Source organism: Dendropsophus ebraccatus, chromosome 11, assembly GCF_027789765.1.
Source record: "Dendropsophus ebraccatus isolate aDenEbr1 chromosome 11, aDenEbr1.pat, whole genome shotgun sequence".
Classification (NCBI taxonomy): domain Eukaryota; kingdom Metazoa; phylum Chordata; class Amphibia; order Anura; family Hylidae; genus Dendropsophus; species Dendropsophus ebraccatus.
Window position 1 is genome coordinate 25601624 of NC_091464.1, and position 12736 is coordinate 25614359.

The following is a 12736-nucleotide window of genomic DNA, read 5'->3' on the forward strand; positions in this document are numbered from 1 at the left end:
GATATCCCCTACGAAGCAAAAATTAAATACCACCATGTGTAAGTCTACTGAGAACCAGGTGGTGAATCTGTCATCTAGACAGCTCACGACCTATGAATTATCAGTTCTAGCAAAGGGCTCGTCATTTGTGCCTGTCAACAATTTTGACCCCTTTGTATGGACAAAAGATATTAATCTGTTCATCAGAAAATTGAGATGGTTTAAGTTTCATAAAATGAGAGATGAAAATGTCAGCACTCATTTGGGAATAACCACTAATGAACTCCCAGCTGTCAGGGACCTGGCAGCCCTGCTAGAGGAGAATGAGAGAAGTAGAGGAGAGGGTCCCTTTACAGATCTGTGTCCTAGGAGCACCAGGGATGCACCGGTGGGGGATCCCACCTGCATTGATGCGTTCCTGATGCTTGTTACACAAGATCTGGAGAGAGTTAAACCTCATCCCGTTGCAAACCTCAGCAGGGAGGAGTGTGAAGCCCTCAAAAGTTTAGAAAGTGATACTGATATTATCATAAAAAGATCTGATAAGGGGGGGAATCTGGTGGTGATGGACACCAATCGCTATCAGGAAATGTGTATGGATATACTTAAAGATAGATCCACATATGAACCTTGCAATCCCAATATTTTATGTCAACTAAGGAAAAAACTGAAAGGGGTTTTAGATAGAGGAAAAGAGGAGAAAGTCATTTCGCAGTCAGAATACGAGTTTATGTTTCCAGACCATACACAAGTGGCAACATTTTATGGTCTACCTAAGCTACATAAAGGGACTGATCCCTTGAAAGCTAGACCCATCGTGTCCGGGGTTAACAGCCTCACCCAGAATGCTGGTATTTATCTGGATCGAGTGCTGAGGGAATTTGTTGAAACATTACCTTCCTATACCCGGGACACGATGGATCTGCTAAGGAAGATCGACGGCTTGACACTGGACGAGGAAAGTTTCCTCGCCAGTGTGGACGTCGAAGCCCTGTATTCTTCAATCCCCCATGAGTGGGGCTTGAAAGCAGTGGCTTATTTCCTAAGATCGCGAGGGATACATCAGCAAAAGCATAATCAATTTATCATGGATTTACTCGAGCTAGTCCTCACCAGCAACGTCTTCGTGTTCTCTGGTAGAGCCTTCCACCAGCGCAGGGGCACCGCAATGGGGTGCCCCTGCGCCCCAACGTATGCCAACATGCTGTTGGGGTGGTGGGAGGCTCACATAGTCTTTGGGGATAGTGATAATATCCACTCTAATCACATCCCCTTCTGGTCACGATATATCGATGACGTGATGCTGGTGTGGACTGGCTCGAAGGAGGGTTTTCAGGATTTTATGATCTGGTTGAACAACAATCCCATTGGGTTGAGGTTCACAAGTGAAATTGATAAAAAAACAATCAATTTCCTGGATGTAAAGATCATGAAGAATCCTGATCAGTCCCTAAGTACTACAATCTTTAGAAAAAGTACTGCGACAAACAGCTTGCTCCGCTGGGAGAGTTGGCACCCCTTCTCTCTGAAAAGGGGGATCCCAAAGGGGCAGTTTTTACGTCTGAGGCGCAATTGCTCCTCGCGCTCAGACTTTGAGACTGAAAGAAATGAATTACAGCGGCGCTTCCAGACTAGGGGATACCCTAATGATGTTATCACTCAAGCTAGTGAAGTAGCCTCCAACATAGAGAGATCGGAACTTTTAATACCAAAAAGAAAAGATGGAGGTAATGAACTCATGAGAGTGATAGGCACGTATGACAGTGCACACAAAGAGGTACGAGCCATCCTTAATAGATACTGGGACATTTTGCGTATGGACCCTGTCCTTAAGGAAGTTATACCGCCATACCCAGCGATAACCTATCGCAAAGGGAGAAGTATTGGTGACAGGATAATCCACAGCCACTTTGTCCCAGTACAGAATGAAACCTGGCTCCCTAAACCCCCGAAAGGGTGTTTTCCATGTGGATCTTGCTCTGCATGTGAATTTTTACAAAAAACAAAAAAATTTTCCTCCGTAGTCACGGGTGAAGAATTTGAAATTAGAGACTTTGTGGGCTGCCGCACCCGAGGCATAGTCTACAAAGCAAGATGTACGTGTCCCCGTGAGTACGTAGGGAAAACTATAAGGGAGCTCAGAAAAAGAATACAGGACCACGTTGGCAATATTAGGAGGAAGGAGAACACCCCAATTGCGAAACATATTAACGAGGTCCATGATGGTGATGTAAAAGCCATATCCTTTGTGGGTATTGAAAAAGTGCATCCACCCAGACGTGGTGGCGACTGGGACAAAGTGATCCTCCAAAAAGAATGCCGTTGGATTTATAGATTAAAAACGGTCAACCCTCTGGGTTTGAATGAACAAATCAGCTATGCTTGTTTTTTATAAATTTCGGAGTAGTATGAAATGTGTATTTTTGTCTATGTTAACTCCTTTCTAAATCATGACCTAACCAACCATGACCTATCACATAATATTATTCTTGTTTAAATCACACACGTCCGTTTATCCCCTATCCTATTTTATCGCGCTTTAGATATGCACATACTATATCCGCTGTGAAACATATCGTATTAGACACATGTTTTATCTCTGTCTGTTTACTGTCCTCCGTGGTTGTACTAGATATGGGCTGCCGCTATGACAGTTTTTTCCTGCTACTCACTGTCAGTGTAAATTCACACTGTAGCAGGAATTATCATAGATATTGTGATATGATACGGCAGTATTATACCCTCTGTTATGACACCGCGATGACATTGGGAATAGCGCCACCTCTAGCTTTCATTGGATTCATATGGTTATGTTAAACATAACTGATCACGGTATGTGAGGACACTGCGTTTACATTGGGATCAATGCTACACATAGTATGTACCATTCATATGTACCTGTTAAACATAGCATACTAGTGTTCGTGCTGTCGGCCGATTGGTCAGTATTGTTGTGCGTTTCAGGTGACGTGGTTGTGCGTTCCAGCTTTACACTAGCCCACTGTGACGTGCACTGAATGACCAGCGGACATGTGACCAAAACGGGCGATCACATGACGCACACGTAACTACGATACGAAGGCTCACGTGACCGTGATGCTCTTCGGACCCGGAAATATTAGATAACACATGACTGTGACAGCGGGGGTTGAGCATGTCAGAGCGCGATTTTTAGGATGTCCAGGTGGAGACAGATTTGCATCAGGTGTGTAGCCGCAACCTTTTCTGGGCGGAGTTATGTACATATAAACCAGCATGTCTTGTGTATCAATAGGGGAACGCCATACGCGTAGCTGGCACCACACGTGCAGCTTCTACCCTTCTTTGTTGTTTTGTATGTGGCACTTTTTTCGCTAGATCCCCTGATGATTCCCCTAACGGGAGATGAAATGCATTGGGACACAGCCACCAGTGAGTATTAGGGTTTAACTAGGGACCCTAGGAGCGAGTGTGGCGGAGTCGCCCTTATTAGGGCGAGAGCTCTGTCTGGAGGGACAGTACTTCTAGGGTGCAATAGGACAGTGTCAGGGATCGGCTGTCCTATCTCCTACACAGTGTGCACCCCGTTTTTTGTCCTCCATTTCTCTATACCAGAGGATCTCAGCCGCTCATTGTGGAATCCATTGGGGTTCAGGACGATTACACATCCCGTATGGTCCACTATCGCTCCGGTACCATCTACTCAGCAGTCACCGTTGAGTGGTAAGATATATTTTACCTAGGATACCTATCTTATAAAATTGTCTGGTTTATTCTTTTGTAACTTAAAATTTTAACTTTAAATTAATAAAAGCTACTTTTTAGATTTAATTAATTGCACTCCACTATTTGTATTATTGGCTATTTACTAGTGTGAGTTTCTTCTGTGATATTTTTTGGATTTATAAAAAGTTTTTCAGAGGTGTAGAAGGAGCACCAAGTATCTATGCAATTTGAGGGTTTGAGGAAAATAAAGCTGTTTGACCTAAGCTAAACATGTGGCGGCATGCCATTCATGATACCAGATAGTTGTTTAGCAGAGTCAATATTTTACTGATGTTTTTAGTTATAAAAAAACTGTGAAAATTCCCACAATCAATGTGATCCCATACTATAGAAACATGACTTATACCAAGAAGAAAAAGAGTGTTTTATTGGGATATAAAACAAAAGTTTTTATTCAAAAATATAAAAACACACATGAAAAAATTGGATGACAAATAAATAGCATAATTCGTTCCTGGACAATGCTTGTAATCCAAATCTAATCTTAAACCAAAGAAAATTTTCCCACAAAAAAATCACTGATATGCAGAAAATTGGTTCCACACCCCAACAATAATGAGTAGTAACAAGTAGAACAGATGAAACAAAAAATGAGAAACAGCTGAATATGTGATATTTATAAATTACTGTACAGTATAGCAACCAGCATGTGGAGTATAATGTATAGTAAGGATAGCGTCACACGTACCGGATCCGCAGCGGATTTCACACTGCGATTTGCAGCGAAATCCGCTGCGGATCCGGGTGTAGTGAAGATCTATGGGGTCCTATGCCCGTAGTGGAATTTTCATTCTACTGCAGATATGGGACCCGGCCCCTTTAACCCCCGGCCCGAAGTGTACATAACCTGCTTGATGCCACAGCTATGTGAAGCTCCCAGCTCTCCTTGCTCCTCATCAGCCAATCAGTGCTGCATCAGTGCTGGGATGCTGACAGGCCCCGAAGCAAGCAGGAGCCTGGACCAGGTGATGTGTGCTCTGGGCCGGGGCTGGGGGGGTTAAAGGGGCTGGGTTACATATCCGCAGTGGAATCAAAATTCTCCTGCGGATATGAAACCCATAGACCTTCACAGTACCAGGATCCACAGCGGATTTTGCTGCAAACCCGCAGCGGGAAATCTGCTGCGGATCCGGTAGGTGTGAAGGCACCCTAAGAGCATAAACCTGAAAAAACAGCATCAGTCTCTAGATACAGAATCTAGATGCAGATCCCCATAATGCAGTAGTGTAGTACAACAGGCTAGAATAGAGAAGGAGGACTGCTGTCAGAGGTCTGTATGGTCACATGACAGCAATGGTGAAGGGGCGTGTGAAACTTCTTTATGCAGAAATGTGTGTAGCTGAGTGTAAGTGCAGGCACATTATAGCAGCAGTGTGTATAGCTGAGTGTGAGTGCAGGCACATTATAGCAGCAGTGTGTATAACTGAGTGTGAGTGCAGGCACATTATAGCAGCAGTGTGTATAACTGAGTGTGAGTGAAGGCACATTATAGCAGCAGCAGTTTGTATAGCTGAGTGTAAGTGCAGGCACATTATTGCAGGAATGGAGAGGATGGGAAACATAAGGTCTGACAGAACTGCAGAGAGGGTTGAGCAGGGCATCAATGGGCACATAAATGTAGCATTCTCTGTCTGGGGAGAGAGAAGTTACAGCTATAAAGAGTCCTGTCTGGAAGGTGAGGGAGACTTTCTGGGTATTATATATATAATTCCAGTTGCTTGTAAGGCACCAACATGATGCACAGCACTGTTTCCTAACTCATTCATTGACAGCGGTGGACTAGACGACAGCCTGACAGTATTGAATTTACCACAACAACAACACAATCTGCATTACCGTATCTTAGATATACATGACATCCCTAGTCCTACTGTTTTAACAAAGAACTGTTTTGTAACTGCACCAGCAATACTCTTGATTCTATACTAGGACTAGTGTGTAAACACAGCACTCAATACGTACCCCTTAGCACAAACCAACATATAGGCGTGTGGCAGTCCCTTGAAGCGTGTGATACATGGATGACATCAGCATGTATTGAATGCTTTGTTTGCACACCGGTCCAATGTGTTTTGTATAGAATCCAGAATATCCCTGGTAAAGAGTTGCTAAACAGTTTCCTATTTGAACAGGAGGGCTAGTGCTGTCACGGATATGTAAGTATCTAATATACATTAAAGCGTATTGTGTTGTTAAAGTGAATTCAGTAGTGTTAGACTGTCGGCTAGCCCACAGCTGTGTAACTAGTCTATAATCATTGTCAAGGGTTCCTTTCCATTATTTGAAAAATTTATGTTTTTAATGACTGTAAATTATGATTTTATTTGGGGGGGGGGATATTTTATATTATGATTTATAGTCTACTTTATTTACCTTTTGTGGGTGACACACAGATTGGCAGTGCACTACGCCAAAAGGTGTATTACTCTATCAGTGTTGTAAACCTTAGAAGGAGCCAGGACTCTTGTCTTTATGAGCCAGTTTACACTGAGGAATTAGCCCTGAATTTAAGAGCTCACTGAAAATTCAGCCTGATAATATAGGGTGGAGCCCAATTCCATTGAGTTCAATGAAATTTGCGCTCTGCAGTTCACACAGTGGAATTTCCGCACTGAATTTTCTAAAGCATATCCTCTTTTGGCCAGAAGAATTGACATGTCGGAATCCCATTGAAATGAATTGAGCAGTGAGTCAAGGTGGAATCCGCACGGAATTGGAAAAAAAAAAGAAAGAATTTGATTGAATGAAAAATTTATTTGCGCAGAATTGCACCAGAGTTGCAGATTCAGCATAGAATTCCGTGAGAAATCCGCAACAAATTTTGCGTGAACACTTTCTGTCCGCAACACTTTCCTCGCTGATTCAGCGCAAATTCCTCAGTGTGAACCGGCCCTAACAGTAGCCCCTGTTAGAGGCGAAAGAGTAGCGATGCAAAGCCCTGGCATGTGGGTTCTGGTGTCTGTGCCTGCAGGGGCGTTCAGGGAGCGGGTTCACCCCCATTGCACCAAAACACCACCTTCCTTAGTATAGAAGATACTGCTTTTATCATAGAAAACTGTGCGAGGCTGAAGGTTAAAAAATTACCTTTATTCTTATTGTCCCATGCGGATATATGGATATGTAAGCAGGTTACATGCTTCTAACCTGCTGATAGTTTCCCATTAATGGCATTGTTCTCTGATCAAACAGTTTCAAGGCAACAAAAAGTGAAAAAAATTATGAAAAATAAATGTAAGTACCCTTTTCCCCTATCCATTTGAAATCTGTGGCTATGTTCACACGGAGTATGAGACCAGCCATTCTGTGACCCGGCCGGGTCACAGAACGGCCAGTCTCAGTAAAGATCATGTTTTGCGTCGGTGAGTTCTGATGCGGGCGCATTAGTGCGCGCCTTCATCAGAACTCCCCACTGCACACTATGGAGTGTGCGGCCGGAGCTTCACGCTCCATCGTGTGCACTGACAGGGTTTCCTGCGGCGGATATTCACTAAATAACGCCTGCAGAAAACTGATATGTCAGTTTCTGGCGGTGCCGCTGGGGATTCTGGCCGAAGTGTATACCATGGGGGGGATTTACGAAGACCGGCGTACAAGTACGCCTCTTAGTGAACCTGTCTGGCCGGGTGCCCGAATCTGCGCCAAATCTACACCTGTTTCGAGCGAGCAGACGTAAACCATGATAAATTATCACACACCCCCAAGCTCCGCCAGCCCGCCCATCGGGAGAGCATACGGAAGGCGAACGCCAGGGAAAAGGGGTGAATCTGCACCTTCTCCCTGGCGTATGCCTCTGGCGTAACTTTCATAAATCTCCCCTAATGTGTATACACATTACAATCCGGCTGGGATTCCCTCGGCCTGCATCACAATGTAAGTTCCACACCAATCATGGCCGTTGCAATTATGGCCGTGATTAGTACGGAACTTACATTGTATGAACATGGCCTGAAAGTGTATTAACTCATATCATGGTCCATTTAGACAGAGAGATAATTTGCCCAATCGATCGTTTAATGGTTTTGCAGCAACAATTTGGTTTTTATGACGATCAGCACTTAGACGAAGCGATAAATCGTTAAAAAAAAGTTTTTACGATTGTTTTAAAATCGCTCAGGGCCATCTCACACACTAGGGTGAATCTGTGAAAGACTGTTTAGACAAAGATATCTGCGAATTATCAGCGAGAATCCAGTGATGATTTGAGAACATGTTCAAAGACCACGATGAACGATTTCTCGCTGGTCGTTTGAATGTTAGCTGTGTTTACACAAACAGAAAATCGCTTAAAAGCTCTCCGTGTAAATGAACCATCACTTTACTAAATAAATTGAGTTTTAACCCAGAATCAGGAAAAGTAATATATAAATGGGATATCACCTGTAAACAATTTATTTTTACATACATACATGATTAGGCATGAATAATAAACTACTACTACTACTACTAATTATAACTGTTGTCGATATTATATTATTAAACACAAGACCTTAGAGGAAAAGTAATAGTTTTTTTTTTTTTCTTCTTCTTTTTTTTTTTAATAAAAGAAAATAATTTGAGCATGTTTTTTGGAAATGCCAATCATACATTCCTTCCATTTCTTCTGCCATACCAGACAAAAGAACCAAGCAGTGTCTGCTTACATTGCTATTTCCTAATTTAAACCTTTGTGCTATGGAAATAGAAAACATGTGAATAAGCATAAAAGAAATATTATATGCAGAATGTTTTGTTCTGTTCCAAATAACAGGTCAGCGTGATTTTTCTAATTACACCCCAAAGCATCAAAGTTCTTACATCAAGGACAGATCCTACTGCTGACAAGCGCAGGACTACAGTACGCAAAACTTCAGAACGAAAAGCAAGAAGATCTGGTCTTAATATGCTAATGTACAGTTTTTATTCAGCACTATTTATGAACAATACTTATTCTCTCTCACACTTTCATATATGGTTTAATTATGGTAATACAAGATGTTCTCATCTATCAAAAAAAGAAAGCAAAAGACTTGAAAACGTTCACTCATTTCCATGGAACGATAATCGTTACTTAGGATTGTATTTGCGATCGTTTTTTCTGCACTATTTCTTCGCTATTGCGTTCGTATCTACTGCGAATGACCGAACGACGTCTTATTCAATGGGAATGATTTGCGAACGAGCAACGATAAAAATGGGTCTAGGTCTTATAAAGCGATCAACGATTTCTCGTTCGGCCGTTAATCGTTGACTGCATTTCAACCGAACGATTATCGCTTAGATTCGAACAATTTAACGATAATCTGAACGATAATCGTCCAGTGGAATAGGGCTCAAAGTTATTGGAGAAGGACCTTGATAAAAGAGGTAACCAGAGGTGTGAAAATAGGAGAAACTTCTAGAAGGTTAACTGCTGCTTCCACCAATCTGAGATTTAAGGCAGAATCCAGTAAGAAGCCTCTCCTCATTGGTAGACAAATGAAAGCTTACAAAGATTCTCTGGTACAATGAACATAAGATAACATTTTTGGCCTCAATTCTAAGCATCAAATCTGGAGGAAATGAGGCATTGCTGATCATCTGCATAACCCTGTTATGGTTGCATTATGCACTGCTCCACCTTTCTGTTGCTCCAGGTTTGCTAAATCTCCACCAGTGACCCCAAGCACACATTCAAGACAATATAGGACTGTTTAAGGGATAACTCCCTGAGTGGTCCAGCCAGAGCCCTGGCCAAAATGCTATATTTGACCACAGCCTAGAACGCAAATATATTTTGAATCTCATGATGTGTTCCTTTAATGTCTGTAGAAAAATATTTTTTACAATTTGTGCACGGACAGCATTTTTTGCAAAAACCTACTTTTAAGAGGCTGGCCAGTTCATAGTAAAATTGTTTAGTATATAGTATTAGTATTTGTACTCACTGCACTAACTGATAGTAGCTTTCAGTGCTGACATCAGGCATCTTTCCACCAGCCTGTGCCGTCCTGCTCTGTATACTGAATGGTGGTTCTGCCCATAAGATGGCCAAGCATGGAGGAACATATGACCATGCCCGTCTGTCGGTGATTTGGAGCACACAGTGGGATAGATATGCTCAGATGCTTCTTCATGCTCAGCCATCTCAAGGATAGGATCACTGTTCAGCATACAGAGCAGGATAACACAGCCTGGAGGAGGGGCGGCTGATTTTAGCTTTACTGAGTAGACAGGGACTACAATTATGTATACTGTAAACTGAACAATTTAACGTAGCATATTACGATAGTGCTTAAAAAAGCACTAGATTGTAATCCGTATTCTTCTTCCGCTTCCGCTTCTTCCAGCCATTCTTCTGTGATTAATACAGCCCGAACAACTTCGCGCACAGACTATATTTAAACTGCGTTTCAAAGCCCCTGGTGGTGACAGGTGTGCTATCTATTTTTGGTTTTAATCGGATTGTTTTTAAGAAATTTACGTTTAAAGACCCCTAATTTTCCATAGGAAATAATGGCCCATAGGAATTAATGGCCACGATCACAGCACATATCTAAATAGCTGAAATATAGCAGCTAAAAATTCTAAGGTCTTGTCAGTCAATGCCTCACAACATCCACACAGTCACATGTCCACTATTGGCCAATAGAAGATGTAGAAGATGGAAGGTCCTTAACGATTTTGTTTCACTGACATGAGTAAGATTTTCATGGTACTGAGTATTGATCTTTACCATTATAAGTAGCAGAGTTCAGTCAGCCCCTGAACTCAGCACCCAATTCATTCTTAAAGGGAGGGTACCCAAGTCGCTCTTAAAGGGACGGTACCCAAGTCGCTCTTAAAGGGACGATACCCAAGTCGCTCTTAAAATGAGGGTACCCAAGTCGCTCTTAAAGGGACGGTACCCAAGTCGCTCTTAAAGGGACTGTACCAAAGTCGCTTTTAAAGGGAGGGTATCAAGGATTAAAGCTCTCTTAAAGGGAAGTCACTGTTAGAGGGGCGCTCTTTCCAAGCACTATGCATTTCCCTGGAAATGCAAATCTAGTTAGATTTAAAATATGGCAGCATTTCATACATAATTTACTATCGCATTTTGCTTTTATGTGTGAATATAACTTAAAGCCATGTCCACAAATGGCACGAACATTGGCCTTTGTTTGACACGACCTATGTTTGACGTGTCAATAGACACTTGATAAAGAGACCGGACCGGTCTCGAAACGCGTTGTGTCGCTGGCATAATTCTTTTAATAAATTTTATGATATTTTATATCACTATTACCCCTTGGACCTGCACCTGTTTTACCCTTCTTGGAGTAGAGGAGGATACTGACTGTCTTTAATCCCTGTGGGGATTAGTCGGGAGTGGCTGCGGTTCATTCACATGCTATCAGAAAGAGTTGTGCCTTACACCAGCACAACCTTCTCTGGTGAGAGTTCTATGTGCTTACTTTCATCACTTTAGTCCTGTCTGAATTACGCTATGAATTACGTTTCTAAAACAATGGCCAATGTCTCAGATGTTCCCCCAGCCAAAACTGCTGTATCAATTGGGTGAACATCCCATGATCTTAATTGGAATGCGGGTGCACATTCGGGTGTGCCCGCACTCCAATTAGATATAGAGCACAATGTAAAGTATGGCCAGGAGCCGTACTTTACATTGTGTACACAGGCTATTTCATATGGCCCCTGTTCACTGAACAGCGGCGACACAAAATAGAAATGTCAGTTTTTCTGTGCCGTAGTCTATACAGAGTGCATACACTACGGATGGTTTTCTATACACTACAATGTATTCACACTGTCAATAAACAGCGGCCGCTGTTGCAACTCGCAATAACTGACGTTATTTATTGTAAAAATACAGTGTAAACGTGGCCTAAATCTGCAAGGGATGGCTCACTGGTTAAATGCTCATTATTTGTCAAGCAGAACAGCAATTTTTATCAGATTTCCTGACAACTTAGTGTCAGCGGAGAACTGACAGACCTTTATCCAAGGATAGATATAAGTGAAAAAAAAATAAAAAATAAATAAAAAAGAATGCAAAAGGGAATGTTTTTTATCAAACATTTTCGAGTAATTCCCAGCAGATTCTTCTCTTCTCCTTTCCTATAACATAAAAGCAGGCATGCTTAGTCAAGCTAAACGTGGATATTAGTAAAGTCACTTTGGTATCATGCATATAAATGTGATACCCTTCAAATGTCTAGAGCTGTAATATGGAACTCCATGATGTCTTTGAGGCCATACTACAGTATATACACTACACACATATGTCATTGATTATAAATAAAGAGGTATATCCTGTCAAAGAGAAAAAAAAAAAATTCTAGATATCATCTCCATAAGCAATGCTTATGTAGTACGGAGTTTTATAGAGCACAGCTCTGGTTTGTGTATGAGATTTTACTGCATTAATAGGCCATATGTATTGTTACCTTTATCTTTCCTAGTTCTGAGAGACAATACAACACTGCAATGCAATTTCAATAATAATGTTATTTAATGTTACCTCAGCATATTTCATTCTCCAAAGGTACAACAGATGTTCCCGTGTATTTCTTTTATTACGAATGCCCAGCTTCCCATCTAAAAGATTTATTGCTTATATACAGCCACCTTAAAATAAACACTGAATAGTAAGGTGCATGGATCAGCACAAAAAAAAAACCTTGTGAATTTTTAAATATAAGCCAATGATGGTGGAATAATTGAGACGCAGAAGATTAAAGCTTCATTGAACTCCAAATAAAAGGGGGGAAATTAATCAATGTCTGTGTTAGACGCAGGCTGTGAAAAGTCGTCACAATTTTTAACAAACCTTCATTTTGTACCACAATTTTGCAACTTTTTCGGCTTCATTTTTTTGCTTCCCAAGTGGACAGAGCTAAAATCTATGCTAGTGAGAGGTTCACTGATTTATTAAAGGGGTTATCCAGCGAAAATATTTTTCTTTCAAATCAACTGGTGTCAGAGAGTTATATAGAATTGTAATTTACTTCTATTAAAAAAAAAATCTCAAGTCTTC